The following is a 19435-nucleotide window of genomic DNA, read 5'->3' on the forward strand; positions in this document are numbered from 1 at the left end:
GATACAGAGTGTTGGACTGGATGGGCCACTGGCCTGATCCAACAGGGCTTCTCTTATGTGACACAGAGTGTTGGACTGGATGGACCACTGGCCTGATCCAGCATGGCTTCTCTTATGTTCTTCTGTGATACAGAGTGTTGGACTGGAGGGGCCATTGGCCTGATCCAACATGGCTTCACTTATGTACTTATGTGACACAGAGTGCTGGACTGGAGGGCCATTGGCCTGATCCAACAGGGCTTGTCTTATGTTCTTATGTTATCCGCATCCTTCTTGAAGCGAGGCCTCCAGAACTGCACCCAATACTCCAGGTGTGGCCTGACCAATGCAGTGTACAGCAGGACTGTGACATCTTGCGATTTGGATGTTATGCCTTTCGTGATAAACCCCAAGATCGCATTCGTATGAGGCACCTTCATGTGTTCAAGGGCCACCCAGGTATTCTGTCCTGGAAAGAGTGATGCTGCCATGGGAAGCAACCCCTGTTCTGGTTCTTTCTCCCGTTCTGGGGTAAGTGAGCCATTGGCAAGCATGCCCCTGCCAGACCCGGTTGCTGCATGGTGGTGCCAGGCTGCTCCCACCCGGGGAGTGAGTGATGGGCCAGCATGCCCTTTGTGAGAGGGGGAAAGGGCAGAGGAGAGGGAGGGGAAGGGTGGTTGAAGGGACCAAAAGGAAGTGGTGGGCAGAAGGGTGGATTGTGTCCTTAGCAAGCTCCTAAGAAGAGAAATGCAGAAGATAAAGGAGCCCTTCAGCTCCTCAGCTCAACAATGACTCCCTCCTCCTCCTCTTAGGCTCCCCCAAAGGGGTAGCCATGTTAGTCTGCTGTAGCAAATTGAACAAAAATCCATTGGCCCCTTAAAAATGTGAGTAGCATTTCCATATGAATGTTCCTTCGTCCTACTTGCTTTTTCGTTTCTGCAGCTGTGACTCTTCAAGTTGTGCTGCTGGACTTTTGTTTTACTTTCATGCATTCAAAGAGAGAAAACAGGGGTGTTATAAAGATATGAGAGGAGCCCTGCTGGATCAGACCACTGAGGGTCCATCTAGTCCAGCATCCTGTCTCATATGTTGGCCATCCAGTTCCTCTGGAGAGCCAACAGCAACATACAGACCAAGGCCTTCCCTTGGTGTTGCCTCCTGGCTCTGGGATTCCTAAGTTGACTGCCTCTGAATGGTGGAGGTTCAGTTGCCATGGCTAGTAGTCACTGATAGACCTATCCTTCATGAATCTATCTTATCAGCTTTTAAAGTTGTCTTTTCCTGTGGCCATCGCTATATCCTCCAGCAGTGAACTCCACATTTTAATCACTCTCCGTGTAAGAAGCATTTCCTTTTGCCCGTCCTGAATCTACTCCCCATCTGCTTCATTGGATGCCCTGGAGTTCTAGTATTTCGGGAGAGGGAGAAAACTTTTCTCTTTTGTCCATTTCTCTCCACCCCATGAACACTTTTATAAACATCTATCATGTCCCCCCACAGTCATCTCTTTTCTAAATTGAAACGTCCCAGAAGTAGTCATTGTATGTGTGTGTGTGTGTGTGTATATATGAACATATGAAGGTGCCTTATACTGAATCAGACCTTTGGTCCATCAAAGTCAGTATTGTCTTCTCAGACCGGCAGTGGCTCTCCAGGGTCTCAAGCTGATGTTTTTTCACACCTATTTGCCTGGACCCTTTTTTGGAGATGCCAGGGATTGAACCGGGGACCTTCTGCTTCCCAAGCAGATGCTCTACCACTGAGCCACCGTCCCTCCCCATATATATATATACACACACACACATATATGTACATATATAAAATTTATATATACATCTCTCTCTCTCTCTCTCGGCTTGACTTCGCGAACGAAGATTTAAGAAGGGTGCAGTAGTCCACGTCTGCTGCAGGCTCGCTGGTGGCTGACAAGACCAATGCGGGACAGGCAGGTCCGGCCACAGTGGCTGCAGGGAAAAGTCTGATTTGGGGTTGGTGCTGTAGCAGTGCGATTCTTCCTCAATCTCCTTTTGTCCTCAAGACCGGCTATGCGTGGGTTCTCAAAGGAAGAGACAGCCTGGTGGATGGTGTGCCTCCATGCTTTGCGATCTGAGGCCAGGTCAGACCACTGGTGATGGTTGATGCGACAGGTGCCAAGGGATTTCTTCAAGGAGTCCTTGTACCTCTTCTTTGGTGCCCCTCTATTTCGATGGCCGGTGGAGAGTTCGCCATACAGGGCAATCTTGGGAAGGCGGTGGTTTTCCATCCTGGAGATATGCCCTGCCCAGCGCAGCTGCATCTTCAACAGCAATATACATATATAACATTTATATATACATATATAAAATTAAATCCGAGTGCTGTTGAGTTGCCTGTTTATTGAATGCTTTTATTGCATTTCATTGTTTTATCATATGTTGTACTCCAACCTGAGCCCCACGGGGAATAGGTGGAATAGAAATATGTTTAAATAAATAAATCCCACCCTCCCATTTCGGGATCAGGGCGGCTAACAACAAAGTGCTGCAACCCCCTAATCATTTTGGTTGCCCTCTTCTGTACTTTGTCCAGGTCTGCGGTGTCCCTTTTGAGAGACTGCGACCAGAACAGTACACAGGATTTCAAGCAAGGCCATGCCATAGATCTGTGGTAACGAAAAAGCAAGTAGGAATAAGGAACATTCCTATGCCATAGATCTGTGGTACTGTTGCTAGGTCCCCGCTGGCTACAGGCAGGGCATGGAAGGGTGTGTGTGTGTGTGGGGGGGGGGGTTATGGTTTTCAGACCCAGGTTGAGAAACATCTGGAGATTTGGAACTGGAGCTTGGAGAGGACAGGGACCTCCCTGTAATTTGGGGAGGGGCGGTGGCTCAGTGGTAGAGCATCTGCTTGGGAAGCAGAAGGTCCCAGGTTCAATCCCTGACATCTCCAAAAAAGGCTCCAGGCAAATAGGTGTGAAAAACCTCAGCTTGAGACCCTGGAGAGCCGCTGCCAGTCTGAGAAGACAATACTGACTTTGATGGACCAGGGGTCTGATTCAGTAGAAGGCAGCTTCATATGTTCATGTTCAAAACCTTTGGGGGAGGGATGGTGGCTCAGCGGTAGAACATCTGCTTAGTAAGCAGAAGGTCCCAGGTTCAATCCCCGGCATCTCCAAAAAAGGGTCCAGGCAAATAGGGGTGAAAAACCTCAGCTTGAGACCCTGGAGAGCCGCTGCCAGTCTGCGAGGACAATACTGACTTTGATGGACCCAGGGTCTGATTCAGTAGAAGGCAGCTTCATATGTTCATGTTCAAAACCTTTGGGGGAGGGATGGTGGCTCAGTGGTAGAGCATCTGCTTGGGAAGCAGAAGGTCCCAGGTTCAATCCCTGGCATCTCCAAAAAAGGGTCCAGGCAAAAAGGTGTGAAAAACCTCAGCTGGAGACCCTGGAGAGCCGCTGCCAGTCTGCGAGGACAATACTGACTTTGATGGACCCAGGGTCTGATTCAGTAGAAGGCAGCTTCATATGTTTATGTTCAAAACCTTTGGGGGAGGGACAGTGGCTCAGTGGTAGAGCATCTGCTTGGAAAGCAGAAGGTCCCAGGTTCAATCCCTGGCATCTCCAAAAAAGGGTCCAGGCAAATAGGAGTGAAAAACCTCAGCTTGAGATCCTGGAGAGCCGCTGCCAGTCTGAGAAGACAATACTCACTTTGATGGACCAAGAGTCTGATTCAGTAGAAGGCAGCTTCATATGTTCAGGGTCAAAACCTTTGGGGGAGGGATGGTGGCTCAGTGGTAGAGCATCTGCTTGGGAAGCAGAAGGTCCCCGGTTCAATCCCTGGCATCTCCAAAAAAGGGTCCAGGCAAAAAGGTGTGAAAAACCTCAGCTTGAGACCCTGGAGAGCCACTGCCAGTCTGCGAGGACAATACTGACTTTGATGGACCCAGGGTCTGATTCAGTATAAGGCAGCTTCATATGTTCATATATGTTCATATTGTTCCATGGTACAATTCCCTAGATCTGACAATGCTCCAAAATATCCATTTTCTCCAGGGGAACTGACCTCTGTAGTCTGGAGATGAGCTGTAGTCTCCCCTGGTCCCATCTGTAGGCTGGCATGCTGGCATTATAATATTGGCCGTTTTATTTTCAATCCCTTTTCTAGTAATTTCCCTTTCCACCACTGCAGCAACCTGGGGTGAGACTTTTATTGAGCTGTCAGCTATTACCTCAAGATCTTTTCCCCTCTTGTCAGTCTCCGCAACGTCAGACCCCATTAACCCACACTTGAAGTCAAGATTTTTTTTTGTCCCAGTGTGCATCACCTTCTTTGTTCCTCATGCGTGCTTTGGGGCAGAGAACAAATGTAATTTGGAAAGCCCCTACGTGTCTGGTTTCTTTATACTGGAAGCCATCCTTTTCATAGAAAGGACAGTGTCCCGACACCCCCAACCTTCATAGGAGAAATACAGATCTCCCACACACACACACACACACACACACACACGCAGGAGTTCCCCCTGGGAAATGAGGGGTCAGCATTTTTTGCAGCTGTCAGATGACGGCAGGGGCCCTTGGCAAAGCCCTCCCCACCCTTTCTGTTTCATAGCTTGCACATGGTTGCACAGAATGACATGTTTAAGGAATATTTTGATTGTTGAACACCTGGAGTCAGCTTGATCGCTGACACATTTTATGCTACCTGACAGCATCTCTCTGCCAGGGACATAGAAATGCTCCTGAACTTGGAGAAGTTCATCCTTCATGAACTGGGAGAGAAAGAGTTCATTCAGCAGCAAAACACTCTCGCTAAAAATATCAGTTACAATTGATTTTTCTCCATGCTGAGTGTTGATCGAAGGACTGGGATGGAAGCAGTAGATGCAGGAGACAGTGGGCTATACCACTTCAGAGTACAGGTAGGCGCATACCGTCTTAATGCTTCCTCCATGTAACCCCCAAACATTCATTTAAAAAGTGAGCACATCATAGAGTTCTCTCTGACCCTTGACACCACTGTGCTGGGTTGGTAGGGGTGGAGAAACTGTGTCATAAAACACTGAAACAAAGTGACATCACCACATTGCATGATGGTTTAGGGTTTTCTTGAATCTCTGTGGTAAAAACCATAGAGACTGGGGGAATTCCCCCAGAGGGTCTTGCAGCAAGTTGACATCACTTCTCAGTCTGCAGCCAGAAGTGACAATGCTGTATTCACACATGGTGTTTCCCTCCCTCTTCCTGTTTCCCCCCAGCTGCTTTACAGAGTAGCAGTGAGTGGGGAACTCCATAGCAGGCACCTCCCAGAGCACTCTGCTTCTGTGTGCTCTTGTAGATTTCCCCAGGAGGCCAAATAGCTCCTCTTCCAGACTGTTTCAGGCCAGGAAAATGGCACAGAAGGGAAGGCTGCAGCTCTTTCTCCAGCCATGCCTCTGTCAGCGTGTGATGAGCCTCATTGCCAGGCTAGTGGGCTGCCCTGTGCTTGACAAGTCTAAAGTTGTCCGTCGCAGTCAGTATTGTCTGCTCAGACTGGCAGCGGCTCTCCACCCCAGGGTCACAGCCTGAGGTTTTTCAGCTGGTCTTTTCAACTGGAAATGCTGGGCTTCTGGCCTACATATCCCCCTCCCCCAGCAGGGTTTGTGCATGGGCAGAAGTCCCTTGCTACTGTGGAGGAGGGATTAATGACCAATTTTGGGGAAGTATTCCTATTTTTCTGCAAATTTTCAGAACAGTGTACTCTAGGTGCTAGATTATGTCCCATTTTCACTACTGGTCTTTTAATGCATGAATTGGAATATTGGCTTAATACAGGAGAGAACATAAGAGAAGCCATGTTTTATCAGGCCAATGGCCCATCCAGTCCAACACTCTGTGTCACATAAGAACATAAGAGAAGCCATGCTGGATCAGGCCAGTGGCCCATCCAGTCCAGCACTGTTTGTCACAGAAGAACATAAGAGAAGCCCTGTTGGATCAGGCCAGTGGCCCCTCCAGTCCAACACTCTGAGTCACATAAGAACATAAGAGGAGCCATGTTGGATCAGGCCAATGGCCCATCCAGCCCAACACTCTGTGTCACACAGTGGCCAAATACACGCACCCACACACACACACTGTGGCTAATAGCCACTGATGGACCTCTGCTTCATATTTTTATCTAACCCCCTCTTAATAAGAACATAAGCACAGAGAGTGTCAAGGGGCCCTGCCATTGTTATGTGACTGTCTGCTGAAATACTTTTGAGCATGGGGGAGGATGAGTTGTGCCTGTTTTGCTCTGTCCATTGTAACATATCACAAGTATCCGTTTGTGCCTGGCAGACGAGAATGGAGCTGCCGCCTCATGGCTGTCTTATCTCCTCCCAGAGACAGCTCACACTGCTTAATGTTTGGGGGGAAAGCAAGATGTTGCTGGGAACCAGTTTGGATCGCTTTGCACAGGCTTTTTGCACTGTTCTTTTGGTGGGTTGCATAACAGCCCCGGGTTGGGGGGGCTGGGGGTGGATATAAAGTACTGGCCATCCCAAAGGTGAGCCAGTTCTGACACAGACGTGTATCGCTACTGTTCCTATCAATGCTATCAATACAGCCAGCTTTCTGAGTACACCGGAAGCCTTCATGAATTGGAATATCGGGTTCATGCAGGACAGTTTCAAGGGGCCTTGACATTGTTATGCGACTAGATGCTGAAATACTTTTGAGAATGGGGGAGGGTGAGCTGTGCCTGCTTTGCTCAGCATGGCTCCACGAGCTGTGCGTGCTGAGCCAGTTTGGTATAGTGGTTAAGTGTGCAGACTCTTATCTGGGAGAGCCGGGTTTGATTCCCCACTCCTCCACTTGCACCTGCTGAAATGGCCTTGGGTCAGCCATAGCTCTCTTATCTGAAAGAACCGGGTTTGATTCCCCACTCCTCCACTTGCAGCTGCTGGAATGGCCTTGGGTCAGCCATAGCTCTCTTATCTGGGAGAACCGGCTTTGATTCCCCTCTCCTCCACTTGCAGCTGCTGAAATGGCCTTGGGTCAGCCATAGCTGTCTTATCTGGGAGAACCGGGTTTGATTCCCCACTCCTCCACTTGCAGCTGCTGGAATGGCTTTGGGTCAGCCATAGCTCTCTTATCTGGGAGAACCGGCTTTGATTCCCCTCTCCTCCACTTGCAGCTGCTGGAATGGCCTTGGGTCAGCCATAGCTGTCTTATCTGGGAGAACCGGGTTTGATTCCCCACTCCTCCACTTGCAGCTGCTGGAATGGCCTTGGGTCAGCCAGAGCTCTCTTATCTGGGAGAACCGGGTTTGATTCCCCACTCCTCCACTTGCAGCTGCTGGAATGGCCTTGGGTCAGCCATAGCTCTCTTATCTGGGAGAACCGGCTTTGATTCCCCACTCCTCCACTTGCAGCTGCTGGAATGGCCTTGGGTCAGCCAGAGCTCTCTTATCTGGGAGAACTGGGTTTGATTCACCACTCCTCCACTTGCAGCTGCTGGAATGGCCTTGGGTCAGCCATAGCTCTCTTATCTGGGAGAACCAGGTTTGATTCCCCACTCCTCCACTTGCACCTGCTGGAATGGCCTTGGGTCAGCCAGAGCTCTCTTATCTGGGAGAACTGGGTTTGATTCCCCACTCCTCCACTTGCAGCTGCTGGAATGGCCTTGGGTCAGCCATAGCTCTCTTATCTGGGAGAACCGGGTTTGATTCCCCTCTCCTCCACTTGCAGCTGCTGGAATGGCCTTGGGTCAGCCATAGCTCTCTTATCTGGGAGAACCGGGTTTGATTCCCCACTCCTCCACTTGCACCTGCTGGAATGGCCTTGGGTCAGCCATAGCTCTCTTATCTGGGAGAACCGGGTTTGATTCTCCACTCCTCCACTTGCACCTGCTGGAATGGCCTTGGGTCAGCCATAGCTCTTGCAGGAGTTGTCCTTGAAATGGCAGCTGCTGTGAGAGCCCTCTCAGCCCCACCCACATCACAGGGTGTCTGTTATGGAGGGAGAAGATATAGGAGATTGTAAGCCACTCTGAGTTTCTGATTCAGAGAGAAGGGCGGGGTATATATCTGCAGTCCTCTTCTTCTTTAATTGAGGATAGTCCCAGAGCTGACAGAGAGTTTTGCCTGGACGTAGAAGCGTGGTACTGAGTGCAGTAAGTTAAATTCGTAAGCATTATATTGCAAAATTTATTCAAGTAGATCCAGTTCACAATCAAGAAGAGAAAGAACCTGAATCTAAAGAGTATTTTCCCTGTCACAAATGACCAGCTTGTTTAGCATCATGTGTGTGGGGGAGGATGGGGGCATTGCATCTACAGACAGGGCTGACCCATCCGTTAGGTGGCTGTCTAGGGTGAGGCCCTGGGAGGTGCACCAGTTTGGGCCCTTCCACCCACCCGTGCAAGGGAAATACACGAGTGTGGCGGCACGGCTCCTGTGCCTCAGAACTCGCACGCCACCGACCACCATGGCTCAGCCTGGCCACCGTTGCTTCTGGTAGTGATGGTGACTGGGCGGCACGTGTGCTCTGAAGTGCGGGAGCCATGCCGCCGCTGTGGCACTTGCCCTCGCCCTCGGTGAGGGTGGGGGGGGGCAGAGCCTCACTTCAGGTGCCAGAGGCCCTGAAGCTGGCCCTGCCTACAGGAAAGACGTGTGTCTCCATGGAAGGGCATGCTGAGAAGTGAGAGGACAACGGGAGAGAGATGAGGGGTCAGAGGGTTAAGACAACATCCCATGCAAGGAGAGAACACCTAGACACACTTAAGAGTGCTGTAGCACCCCCCCAGTGTCCAGCCTGCTGAGTCACTGCAACAGTGTGCAGGAGGTCTATCCTTGGTTATTTGACACGTTATTATTATTATTATTATTATTATTATTATTATTATTATTATTATTATTATTATTAAATTTTATTTGTATCCCGCCCTCCCCGCCTAGGCAGGCTCAGGGCGGCTAACAACATTCGATAAAACATTATACAAATACAATGATTAAAACAGCAATAAAATTATAAAACAACATTAAATATACATAATTAATACATATCTTAAACTGATGCAGCATACATAATCTGTAATCTGTGGCTTAATAGCAGCAAAGCTGTTCCGGCGCTATTTATCCATTGCCTATTTAAATAATGGTAAAGATCGTCAGAGGGTCGTTTTGTTAAATCTTCCATTCAGCCATCCTCTGTCAGCAGTCTGGGAAGGCCTGCCTAAAGAGGATGGTCTTGCAGGCCCTGCGGAATTGGTCTAAGCTCCGCAGGGCCCGCACCTCCTCTGGGAGTTGATTCCACAGGCCCGGGGCTGCCATGGAAAAGGCCCGTGCTCGTGTGCTCTGTGATTTTGCCTCCCTTGGCCCAGGGACAGTCAGCTTGCTCTTCCCTGCTGACCTCAGTGCTCTTTGGGGCTCGTATAGGGAGAGACGGTCCTTCAGGTAGGCAGGTCCTCGGCCATATAGGGCTTTAAAGGTAATGACCAGCACTTTGTAGCGAATCCGATATATAACTGGCAGCCAGTGCAGTCAGTGCAGCCAGTGTGCAGGAGGTCTATCCTTGGTTATTTGACTCGTGATTTAAAAGAAGCGGCTCCGCGATGCCAGTGTTTATTTACTTGGAAAGCCGTGGTGGATTCCTGCCATTTAAAAATAGTTTCCATTTTGTGAGCGGAACGCTAAGGCCCAGTGGCAGCAGGACTCTCTTGTTTCAGCCTGAGCCTGATGGGTGAGTCATAAGGAGCCAACGTTGGGAGGGAGCGCTGCTATACATGTCAACTGAGTTAGTTGGCGCCGCAGCTGGTAGAGACGCAGTCCCCAGAGATGGGAACTCTTTTGTGGGGGGGGAGGAATGCATTAATTCTGAGCCCGGGACCTCATCTCTGCAGATGCCCAAGCGAATCTGTTTATAAGGCATCATAAAACAGCAAGTCTCTTGCCAGAAGGGAAGTGGAAGGAGAAGAACTCGGGCAGCAAAAGCAGCAGGAAGCATCCCGGCAAAGAACAGAAGAGGGAATCGACTCGGCGTTCTCAGAACACTTCCTGCCAGATGAGGCAGGGTGCTACTCCATCTCCACAAATCACATCACGTGTTTTTACACCGTGCTTAATGCGTGCTGTTGCTAACACGCTGGTCACACTTGTATTGATAGCAAGGCTCTTGTAGGGTTACCAACTTCCAGCTGGCAATTGCCTGCTATTACAGCTGCTCTCCACGCAACGGAGATCAGTTCACCTGAAGAAAAGAGCCACTTTGGAGGGCAGTGTTTATGACATCATCCCTCACTGAAGCCCCTCCCTGCCCCCTATAATTTCCAGCTATTTCTCAACCTGGATGTCAAGCATGCTATTTCTAAGTGTTGGTTTTAGCCATGCCTTTCTTCTCTTCCCCCCCTTTCTCCCTCCCCCCTGTGGATGCATAATAAATCCATCTGGATCCAGGATGTTTAGTGTTACCTTGTATTAATGGTGTAGAATGCCTCTCCCCCAGATTCACACAGCCAGGTCTTACCAGCTTGCAGAGAATGTGTGAGAAATGGAGATGTTGTCATTAGCTAACATTCCTTAGTCATAAAAGAGATACTAGAGAGTAGGCTTTGAACCCTCAACTCAATTTGCATCTTTATGTTATTCTTTTGAAGTTATCCATAACTCTGCCTTTTGAAGTTTGTCTATAAGATACTATTCAATACTATGTCTGCCATTACTTCCAAGGAATCTGTCCTTGGAGCAAGTCATAGAGTTTTCAATAAAACAAGTCTTTGATTAAAGAACAAAAGCTTGATTATTGTGAAATATCGATGCTTGACACTGGAGCTGTAAACGGTGTAGAATGCCTCTCCCCCAGATTCACACAGCCAGGTCTTACCAGCTTGCAGAGAATGTGTGAGAAATGGAGATGTTGTCGTTAGCTAACATTCTTTAGTCATAAAAGAGATACTAGAGAGTAGTCTTTGAACCCTCAACTCAATTTGCATCTTTATGTTATTCTTTTGAAGTTATCCGTAACCCTGCCTTTTGAAGTTTGTCTATAAGATACTATTCAATACTATGTCTGCCATTACTTCCAAGGAATCTGTCCTTGGAGCAAGTCATAGAGTTTTCAATAAAACAAGTCTTTGATTAAAGAACAAAAGCTTGATTATTGCGAAATATCGATGCTTGAAACTGGAGCTGTCAACACTGGGCTCTTGCAAATCCCTCTCCTGGTTCTTGTTGTGAACTGCTCTCTTCTGCTCTCTGCCCCCCCCCCCGCATCACTAATATAGCTCCAAAGGTCAGTCCCCCCCCCCTCCCCAAAAAAGAGTGATCTCTACAAAAGTCTGGTCAAAGCCTGGACTTTTTATGTTGGGTGTGCTTGTTTATTCAGCATTTGACAACCAGTATGGAGTGTCAGATCTCTAATATTTGGTAGATACCGCAAAAGATGGGGAGAAGGTGCAAGAAATCAGCAGGACACACCTGTGCAGAGGTCTTAGCAGCACCATCAAGAACACATGTAAATTCTTCAGCTGATAACAGACGGGCAGTTTGGGCCAGGTGGGAGGCGTCCCAGATCAGGCCAGCTCAGAAAGAACCATCCCAAACGGTCCACACACTCCAGCACAAGGCACCCTTATCTTTCCCACAGGATGCCTTGGCACGGTCAGACAGCTGTAACGCACCATTCCCTTGGTGCAGTTCGGTTTTCTTTTTTTCTATACATTTTTTGTGGTCATGTGCACATGCACGCTGGACAGTTTGTTTTAAAAAGCTGGAAGTCGCTTGGGGTGGCTTGGTGGGTTCACACTGTCAAATCACCTCGCTTGTGGTCTTCCGCATCCAGACACTCAAGAGGCAAGTGGTGTGCAGCTCAAAAATTTGCTACCACTTCGAAAATGGTGGCTTTTGGGGCTGCTCTGATGATGCTGGAGGGCGGGGTGAGTACGGGATGGGGTCAGGTGGTGGATGTTAGGGTTTGGAAGGATTTTTGATGTTGGTTTCTGAGGTGTCTCTGAGTCAGCCCAAACTACCCATCTGTTAACAGCGTTCAAATCCCAAAACGAACCATTTCTCAAATGTTCGACTGTGTTGTGAACTGTACCGTCAGGTGATCAAACTTTGGTGCTAAACAGGTATAAAAATGTTGGGCTCCAAGTCTAAACTATAAAATGCTGATTTAGAAAAAAAAGAAAGAAAGAAAACAAAACTCCAGAGTTCAGGGGTTTATTTTGTTTTTTACTTTATCACATTCATTACCTCCCCTATCTACCTTGCATAACTCAAAGCTGCTTACAGTGCAAATAGATCAAGACAGGTAGCCGTGTTTGTCTGCAGCAGTAGAAAAGAGTAAACGTCCAAGGGATGAACTTTTGTGAGACAAACTCCTTTGAGAGCGAGAGTGGAATAAAAATGGACTCTGTGGCGTAACATGGGAAAAGAGGGCCTTCTTTTTGCCTCTGCTGCTCGGTCTTTTTCCTCCTGCGTTTGCTGCTCCATTACGAGCAATCAGATGCTGAAAGATGATGATTTGTTCCAATCGTGTCACTTCTCCACTGCTCAGTCTTCTGAATAAGTTAATTCCCTGTCACTTCTTAGTCATTAAGGTGTTCCTGCTGAAGTGAGCAGAGACTCACAAAAATTCCTCGCCTGCCACAAATTTTGTTAGTCTTTTAGGTGCTACTGGATTCCTGCTCTTTTCTAATGCCAAGAAAACTTTGATAATAACTTTTTAACAACCCTCATACGTGTGCGTTAAGTGCCCTCAAGTCACTTCTGACGCATGTCAACCCTCCGAATGGATGTCTTCCACAACATTCTGTCATGAGCAGCTTTGCTCAGGTCTTTCAAGCTGAGGGCCCTTGTGGGTGCCTTGGCTGATCCCCTCAGGTTGGGTCAACTTTCCCTAGCATGATTGTCTTTTCTGTTGGCTCTTATCTTTCTGTAACATGACCAAAATATGACAGCCTCAGTTTTGTCATTTTAGATTCTAGGGAGAGAGGAGTTCCGCTTGTGCCCTGGTCGCTTGCTAGGTGAGTCCCTCTCTCTCAGCCTAACCTACCTCACAGGGATCTTGTGAGAATAAAAGGGAGAAGATGAGAAGGATGTCAACCGCTTCAGGTCTCCATTGGGGAGAAAGGAGGGATGTAATGGAAATAAATAAAGTCCAGAAATGTGAAATTCATTAACAAATGAAAACATTTCTATCTTGCCTTTCCACGTGGTTCAAGACAGCTTATGATAATAGTTCAAAATTTTTTCAGATAATCAGATGTACAAATGAAAAGCAACTGTGGGGTGCTTGTAGCACGAATGAGATGGAAAGGGGCCTGAGAAGGCCTCTGGCTGTTGTGAGGAGGCTGTGGCTTTAGCTGAGTAACGGTCACATCAAATTAGGGCTGCCAGCTCTGCGTTGGAAAATACTTGGACATTTTTTGGGGGTGGGGTGGAGCTTGGGGAGGGAGCTCTGCAGGGCATAAGAACATAAGAGAAGTCATGTTGGATCAGGCCAGTGGCCCATCCAGTCCAACACTCTGTGTCACACAGTGACAAAAAAAAAATTATATATATATATGTATGTATATATATACATAGCTGCTATATATATATATATATATATATATATATATATATATATATATATATACACACACACACACACACACACACCTGTGGCTAATAGCCACTGATGGACCTCTGCTCCATATTTTTATCTAAACCCCTCTTGAATGTGGCTATGGTTGTGGCCGCCACCACCTCCTGTGGCAGTGAATTCCACATGTTAATCACCCTTTGGGTGAAGAAGTACTTCCTTTTATCCGTTTTAACCTGTCTGCTCAGCAAACAGTCAAATTTATTTGCAGTCAAAGACCATTAGTCACAAGCATACGTTCTGAGGAGATTAATTCCAGCCCAAAACACATGTTTAGACATAAAACCTTAAAAACATGTGTAAAATAAGGAGGGAGGAGAACCGCCATAAACTCCTTTGAGAGCGAGAGTGGAATAAAAATGGTCTCCGTGGCGTAACATGGGAAAAGACGGCCTGGATTGCCTCTGCTGCTCGGTCTTTTTCCTCCTGCGTTTGCTGCTCCCATTACGAGCAATCAGATGCTGAAAGATGATGATTTGTTCCAATCGTGTCATAACAGAACAGAATAGAATAAAATCATAGTAGCAAATCAAGAGCCAGAAAGGAGTCTCTTATAATAACAGTTCATCCCATCGACCTTTTAAAAATTACGGCGCCCTCTGACTATGGCGGTTGCTGTTTGTGAAAAGTGTCTTAATTTTGTTTTATGGGGTAGGCCTTTCTGTGCAGCAGGCTGTTTGGATATTTGAACTCAAAGTCCTTACAAAGAGAACAATACAGCGGATCAGGGGCACAAGTGCTCCATTCTTCTTCCACTATAAATACAGGTGTCTGGGACTGTAATGGAGCTTCTGTAATGAGAGCCAGTTTGGTGTAGTGGTGAAGTGTGCGGACTCTTATCTGGGAGAACCGAGTTTGATTCCCCACTCCTCCACTTGCACCTGCTGAGATGGTCTTGGGTCAGCCATAGCTCTGGCAGAGGTTGTCCTTGAAAGGGCAGCTGCCGTGAGAGCCCTCTCAGCCCCACCCACCTCACAGGGTGTCTGTTGTAGGGGAGGAAGGGAAAGGAGATTGTGAGCCGTTCTGAGACTCTGTCCTTGAAAGGGCAGCTGCTGTGAGAGCCCTCTCAGCCCCACCCACCTCACAGGGTGTCTGTTGTGGGGGAGGAAGGGAAAGGAGATTGTGAGCCGTTCTGAGACTCTGTCCTTGAAAGGGCAGCTGCTGTGAGAGCCCTCTCAGCCCCACCCACCTCACAGGGTGTCTGTTGTGGGGGAGGAAGGGAAAGGAGATTGTAGGCCATTCTGAGACTCTGTCCTTGAAAGGGCAGCTGCCGTGAGAGCCCTCTCAGCCCCACCCACCTCACAGGGTGTCTGTTGTGGGGGAGAAAGGTAAAGGAGATTGTCCTTGAAAGGGCAGCTGCTATAAAAGCACTCTCAGCCCCACCTACCTCACAGGGTGTCTGTTGTGGTGGGAGGGGGGGGAAGGTAGAGGAGATTGTGACTGCTCTGAGATTTAGAGTAAAGGGCGGGATATAAATCCAAAATCTTCTTCTCTTGTAATAACCAGCTAGAACGAAAGAGACTGCCGTCTGGAAGATTTGACATTTAGTTCCTGGCCATACATGCTTTAGATCCTATGGTGATTAAAGGTATTAACTTACAGAGCTGCTCAAAGGCAAGGCAAGTTGACACGTAAAGCATGCAGAGTTGAATGGGGCACCCAAACATCTTGGGAAGGCATTGTGGGGCAGCACAACACGACCTATCGTTCAGGGAAGGTTTGGCATGCTCCAGGGGGCAGGCTTGCCTCAGGACTTGCGTTATTACCTTCTTGTGCCACTTCCATTTTCCAGTCCAACTTGACTGGAATCCCTTGTGTGGAGGGAGTGCATTATAGTCACCAGACCCTGAAATTGTCAGGAGATGAATAAGGACTTTCAGATTCAGAGATGAAAAATAAGATTGGAACTTTCTCATCAGGTGACGTGAAAGATGCTTGCGGATGAATCCCAAAGCACCTAAAGGCGGAGAAGGATATGTGAATATTCAGAGCTCTGTCCCTTTTCTTGGTACACTTGCCCGTGGCACTGTGGATTCACCTGCAGTCAGCTATTCAACAGCCAAATTAGTGCTGAGATGCCTGGAACCAAGTCAGAGATCCAAGGATCACCTTGTTAGATGTAAATCATCTCGCCCAGTTGCTGGGGGCAGGGAGTGCTTGGGAGCCAGTGAGGGTTTAGCGAGGGCTCACATCTGAAGCTTGGCTTTTGGCCCCTCCCTATGTGCTGGTACCACTCACTGTCCTGCCCAGGAGAAGAAGCAGGGAACCCTTGGTTCAGGGCTGTGTGAGGATTCCCATACACCTGCATCTCGTGAAAGCTGGGGAAGCCCCATTAGGCAGTTTGCCATGTTTTGGTTTTTTTGAGATGCTGCAACAGGAACCCCCAGCATGGTGTCTGTGAGTGTCCTGGCATATGCGAACATGTCCCCCTGGTGTCCCCCAAGTGTTTTTAGAAAGTGGACAGGGACAGGTGGGGCTTTTGCCCCGCAAGGCTTCCGATTGGCCCTTGGAGATTTGATCGGTTGTGCCGATTTTATCAAACGTCACTGTGGCGGCAGCTGCCACCACAGCCCAAGGATTTTCAAAGTGTGACTGAAGATAAGGTGTGGCAGCCATTTTGTGGCTGGCTTCACTTCCTGTGGCAAGCAGCCATTCTGTGACTGAGCCCACCATGCTGTGCCAGAACGCCAAAGATGCCCACACCTCTGAACTGCAAGAATGAGGAGGAAAGGATAGCGAAATGGGATGGCAGGAAACTGGGGGAGGGAGGCTGGCCTCAGGTGGTATCCCTTCTCATTCAGCAGGGCCCTTCTTTAATTGTTCCTTGCCTCCCATGGAGTTAGCTTTAGCAGCGTGAGGTAAGATGCTATTTGATGGAATGAAAATGGGGGTGCTGCTTATTGTGCGGTTAACAGCTTTGGCAGTGGAACATACTATTACTCAGGCCTTTTTCCTGAGGGAATGTGGGGCTCAGAGTTCTGGAACCTCTTTGTGTAAACAAAATTCTCAAAAAATGTTTCAGAGTTCCTGAGAGGCACCCGTATATTTCTTCGTCGTTTTCCTCTTGAGAGTTCCAGCACCTCTTTTTTCGAGGGGAGGAGGGAACCGTGACCATTCCTTCTAGTTGCTGTCACCCAGGAGCTGAACCTTGGATCTCCTTGGCTTGCTGCCATTTGGCCAATGTGGCCTGCTGAACAGCTTGGTGGCTGCCTGGTAACTGTGGCAGTGGAAGCTTCATCTCGCTCTGCGTTGCAGCCTCTCTTCAGTCTGCACAGCAGCTGAAATCAGTTCTCCCAGGGAGTTATTGGTAGCGTGGGTAAGGTAGCTAAATTATGGGAGTGGGAGAGGGATGTGGCTTCCATAAGGCTGCGAGAATAGATGCCTGTGTAAAATAGCATCGAGAAGATAGACACAAAACGGACAGCAAATTGTAAGATTTTTTTCATTCTCTAGAACTGCCCTTGGGGTGTACCTCCTGTCCCAGATGTACTTTTTTGCGGCAGAATGCAGAAAAAAGTGGCTCTAATTTAAAGTTATTGTATTTTGAAAAGCAAAAAAAAAAAAAAGAGAGAACATATTTCTTGACGGAGTACTTTGAACGAGTGACTGCAGTGACAAGTCTCATTTTAAAGACCCTGCTTATTGAAGCTGTGATGATTGCTAGCTAGGAATACTCCGAACCTTCCAGCCCCAAAAGGGGACATTTGCATCCGTTTTTTAAAAGGAGTCCAAAAGAGGATGGAGGCCAGAAATAAAAGGAGTACATCTGGTAATCCTATTTAATTGGATCTTTTCCCTCTTCGAATATTGTCACCTGTATGCTTGGAAATAACGTCTGTAAAAGGCAGCCATTTCTCACATAGAAAAAAGCACCAGGGGTAAAAAAAAAAAAAACCCAACAACCCCAGAAATGGATACATTTGGCCATTGGAGTAGGATAAAAATACCTTATGAATTTACAAAAATCTAGCTGAATGGCCCCCTGTTAGTCCTAATGAAATCAGTCATCTAATCAATCAGTCGAAGGCAGGGAAGGCTCCAGATCCAGACGGTCTCCCACCAGAGCTATTTACAAACAATTCTGACTGGTGGGCTTCTCCTCTGTCACCGATAAAACAGGGACCATGCCAGAATCCATAGTGGTCCCAATTTACGAGAAGGGTGACCCGCAAGCACCAGAGAACTATCGCCCAATTAGTCTGCTTGACATAGCAGGCAAATTAGACGCAAGACACCTCTTGGGAAAACTTACTTCATCGATGCAAGAGCAAAATCTCCCAAGTAGAGAACAGATTGGATTTTGCTCCGGCAAGTCTACACTGAACCACTGCATAACACTTAACCATCTGAAAGAAAAATACAGTAGTACAGGGGGGAGAAGGCTGTTTGTGGCCTTCCTTGATTTAAAAGGGGCGTTTGACTCTATTCCCAGGGACCGTCTCTGGAATAAACTGGACATCATGGGTCTGGATAAATGCCTACTTTTTCTTATCCATAGAATGTATTCCCTTAATAGCTGTCAAGTGCGGTATAACGGCCTAGTTGCGTTAACCCCAAAGATCACTTCTAATCGGGGAGTCAAACAGGGCTGTGTTCTAGCCCCTTACCTGTTCAATTTATTCCTGAATGACCTGGCCCCCTCCCTAAATGCTGTTGATGGTCACTCTCCTAAACTTGGGTCATATGTTATCCCTTTATTGCTTTATGCAGACGATGCAGTTGTACTGTCACGCTTGCAGAAGGGCCTCAAGCACTTGCTACTCACCTTTACTTTCTACTGCGAGACAAATTCCCTGTCTATAAACTATGCAAAATCCAAAATTATAGTATTCTCAAGGTCCTGGAAACCACAAAGCTGATGGCTCAAGGGAAATAATATTGAACAGGTGAAATCTTTTAAATACTTGGGGGTCTTTTTCCAGTACAATCATAACTGGACAGTTCAACGGAAGCTATCAGTCGTTTCAGCAAAGTGTAGCTCGTCAGCGGTGGTTAGCTTCGTTTACAAGAAGGGTAACCAATTTGTCCCAGCCGCCATTCGTGTTTTTAATGCCAAAACAATATCTCAGTTATTATATGGGATCCCCATTTGGATTTGCGCCATCGATTTCCAACTTGAGCAAATTCAGGCAGCGATCCTATGCCGTATTTTGCGGGTCCCCAACTGTGTTAGCTGTGCTGCAGTGTGCCTAGAAATTGGAACCCATTTGATCGAGACCAGGGCATGGCTACTGAGCATAAAGTTTTGGCTACGCCTACACTTTAGGGCAGACCCTGCTAGTTATATTCAAATGATGCTAGCAGACTCCTTTGTTTCCAATTGGTACAGTCGGATCCAGAAGAAAATACATTGCATAGGTGTCTCCTTGGACAGCCTCTGTATGCTAAGTGAAATGCAGGCATTCAGAATTCTGAAACAGAGGATTTTAGATATTGAGAAACAGTCCCTTTGTTATCAAAGATTTCAGGTTTTCACGGCTGGTAACATCATTAAGGCTTGTAGAATCTTTCGGGATCAAGTGCCGTGTTCTACTGGAGAAAGTTTTCCTTCCAGACGTTTCGTTCTCAGCTGTGGAGAACATCCTCAGTGGCGTTGCAGCCGGAGCAGGCGCTCTGACCTTCTCGGCTGCTGTGCATTGAGTGGGGCCAGGGCTGCTGGAGAGCTGCTATTTCTAGTCCCTTTGTTCCTCTGAACATAAAACATGTTCCCCTTTAGCATTTGGTATATTTCCAATTTTTGGGCTGCCTGCTGCCTACCTTTCCCAGATTACATCACCCCAATTACGCCACTCTTTTATGTTAGGAAGACAATGTTTTACTCTCAGCGGTAATGTCTGGGAGGTTTGCCAACATCCCTTATCAGGAAAGATT

The 19435-nt window shown here is 47.7% G+C and overlaps 1 protein-coding gene and 1 non-coding gene across 2 annotated transcripts in view; both read left to right on the top strand.

Annotated features, from left to right (window-relative positions):
• The window catches only part of TRPC4 (transient receptor potential cation channel subfamily C member 4), a 267801-nt gene that overhangs the window by 42533 nt on the left and 205833 nt on the right, over nucleotides 1–19435 (top strand). The gene's annotated exons all lie outside the window — the stretch shown is intronic.
• TRNAS-GGA (transfer RNA serine (anticodon GGA)) lies at nucleotides 3511–3581 on the top strand. The gene has a single exon. It is a non-coding gene; the product is annotated as a tRNA-Ser (tRNA).

This window comes from Heteronotia binoei, chromosome 4, assembly GCF_032191835.1.
Source record: "Heteronotia binoei isolate CCM8104 ecotype False Entrance Well chromosome 4, APGP_CSIRO_Hbin_v1, whole genome shotgun sequence".
NCBI classification, from domain to species: domain Eukaryota; kingdom Metazoa; phylum Chordata; class Lepidosauria; order Squamata; family Gekkonidae; genus Heteronotia; species Heteronotia binoei.